This window comes from Branchiostoma belcheri, unplaced genomic scaffold, assembly GCF_001625305.1.
Source record: "Branchiostoma belcheri isolate BF01 breed outbred unplaced genomic scaffold, Haploidv18h27 scaffold4, whole genome shotgun sequence".
Lineage (NCBI taxonomy): Eukaryota > Metazoa > Chordata > Leptocardii > Amphioxiformes > Branchiostomatidae > Branchiostoma > Branchiostoma belcheri.
Window position 1 is genome coordinate 2,239 of NW_017804020.1, and position 2,818 is coordinate 5,056.

Here is a 2,818-nt window from a genome sequence, read left to right on the forward strand (position 1 = left end):
GTTGTAACTAATTTTATATGTGTCTTTTGTATATATGTTAGTTAGATGTATTATTTTAATGTGAGCCCTATTTCAAATATTGTGACAAATTGTACCTAATCCAGGGGTATGCGCTTCTGCTCCCCTTGCTGTTATACATTTATAAAATGATGAGCAATAAATAGGTATTTCAAACATTTCTTTATCGTCATTGTTACTAGACTATTTAAAACCGTAGGGGTGATATTGCTTTAGCCCCTTTACTTTAATAATTGGAGAACTAGATAACTTATTGCTGCTTGGTTTATCTACTGTCAATAATTATGGGCGAAATTGTTATATATTGCTTATACCAGGCGTTCGTTCCATTTTCATACCTTTTGTATTATACCATATCTTTATTTAGCTAAAATGGCAGAATAAATTCACTGTTACTTGTAGCCTAGTTTACCATCTACACCGCATGCATAGTGATGCAGCAGAACACTATCACACATGTAATAGACACACAAGCTATGGATGCTCAATGTCAATTTATTATTCCACATTACCGGTCCAAATCATCAGTAGAGTCGGCGACCAAACGTGTATTAGCGCCAACAATTATTCAAATGTAACATGTATTTCAATTTTCATTACTGGTCTAAAACATCAATGGAGACTGGAATCCAAGACTACACGTCTATCAGAGACACAAAATTATTCAGATGTAACATGTATTTCACTTTTCATTACTGGTCTAAAACATCAGTGGAGACTGGAATCCAAGACTACCCGTCTATCAGAGACACAAAGTTATTCAAATGTAACATGTATTTCAATTTCATTGCCAGTCCAAATCATCAGTCTACACGTCTATTATAGACACCACAGTTAGTTAAATGTAACATGTATTTCGATTTTCCATTACTGGTCTAAGTTATCAGTGGAGACTGGAGTTGAAGACTACACGTCTATTAAACACAGAAATTATTCAGATGTAACATATTTCAATTTCATTACCGGTCTATAACATCAGTGGAGACTGGAGTTCAAGACTACACGTCTATTAAACACAAAAGTTATTCAGATGTAACATGTATTAGAACTTTCATTACCGGTCCAAATCATCAGTGGAGTTCACGACTGCACATCTATTAGAGACAACAATTAATTAAATGTAACATGTATTTCAATTTTCATTACCGGTCCAACCGTCCAAATCATCAGTGGAGTCCCAGACTACACGTCTATAGGAGACGTCCTCGTCCTCGTCCCCTGAAACCACTGCGCATTTTTCCTCTAAACATTGGACAGTAATTCCGTGAGTGGCCCCATTGCTTACAGTGGAAACATGTACCGTAGAAAACTGGCGGTTGCTGGGCAGTGTACCACGGTGGCGGGGCTGGAACCTGGGGCTGTTGTGCTGGGATGAACTGAGGTGGCTGCCCAGAGAACTGGGGTTGTACAGGGAACTGGGGCTGCACAGGGAACTGGGGCTGCCCCGGGAACTGTGGCACAAACTGCTTGTTAGTGTTACCTCCTTGTTGCACGACCTTCGCGAATTTAGCTCCTATTTTCTCATCAATGTCTGATCCTAGGGCCCGGAGGACCATCTCCCCTAGCATCAGATTCCCCGCATGTAGTGTGGCGTGACGTAGTGTGGCAGCATACTTGGGGAGGTCCTCGTGCCCCGACGCCCGTGCCTTCTCTTCCAACCTCTGGAGTGCTGGGATCAGTAAAGCTGTGTTCAACTGTGGACGGCGCCTTTGCCAGGTCGAGGACCTGGTGTAGTGCATCCCGCACCTCGTCCGCCTGGTGGGCTTTCTCTAGCTGCTCTACCCTCCTCAGCAGCAACTCCGGATTATTCTACAAAAGAAAACACCTTCCGTTATTTTCCGTACCGGATAGATACCGTATGTCAGTTGCATCAGGCTTGACCTTTGCCCTATTTATTTGGGTTTGTAGGCCTTTCCACGTACCAGTGAACCAATTCGTCTCTAGGGTGGGAATTTAAGACAACCTATCAGAAACTTCCATCCACACTGTTCCTTATATAATCATATCTGCGCTAACCAGAATGTTACCCTGGCAGACAACAAAATTAGCCACTAACCTGTCCAAATATAGCCCAAATGGACAAATTCCGTCCTTCCTTATGTTCGGTGATTGACATGCTACGGGCGACACAAAAGACTATAAACAACACGGGCTCATTAGCATATGCTCATTAACATACCAACTCTAGTGGCGCAGTTATATCAAGACGCCACCTGGCGATCCATTGTTAGAGTACATTCCGCACTGCATCATGTGCTTCCGACCAAACAATGGTGCACCACTGACCGAGCTACCGGGCAAATCGTACCGCCCATATTCCGCTCTCCGCATCAATTTTGAAAATAATACAACTAAAATTTTAATGCATAACCTTTCTTCTACAGCGGGCAAAACTATTCCGCCCATTCCGCGTTCCCAGTAAGGTAACGCACAAGTGATAAAACGTTAACTGACGGTGAACCTTCCATCCTTATACCGGGGCACTCATTTCCGTCCCCTCCCGGCTGCATTGAGCAGCCCTACCAATTAAAGGAAATAAAATTACCGGACAACATTCCGTTCACCTGCCTTTTGTTTCTACTCCAATCGAATACCACCGTTTTCGAGCATATGCATATACATATACATAATGCAGATTCAATTCCCTACTACAATTACCGGCGAGACTTCTTTAAACTTCACATAGCATACTTCTACACATTCCTATATTAGATATACTACTAAAAGAGCAGATTAATAGCCCACCTGGTTCTGATCAACTCGCGCCCCATTGTCTGGTGCTGGCTGTCCGGCAGCGGCC

At 42.8% G+C, this 2,818-nt stretch overlaps 1 pseudogene; it reads right to left on the bottom strand.

Annotated features, from left to right (window-relative positions):
- Positions 1-506: 506 nt before the first annotated feature.
- The window catches only part of LOC109476867, a 2,418-nt pseudogene continuing 106 nt past the window's right edge, over positions 507-2,818 (bottom strand).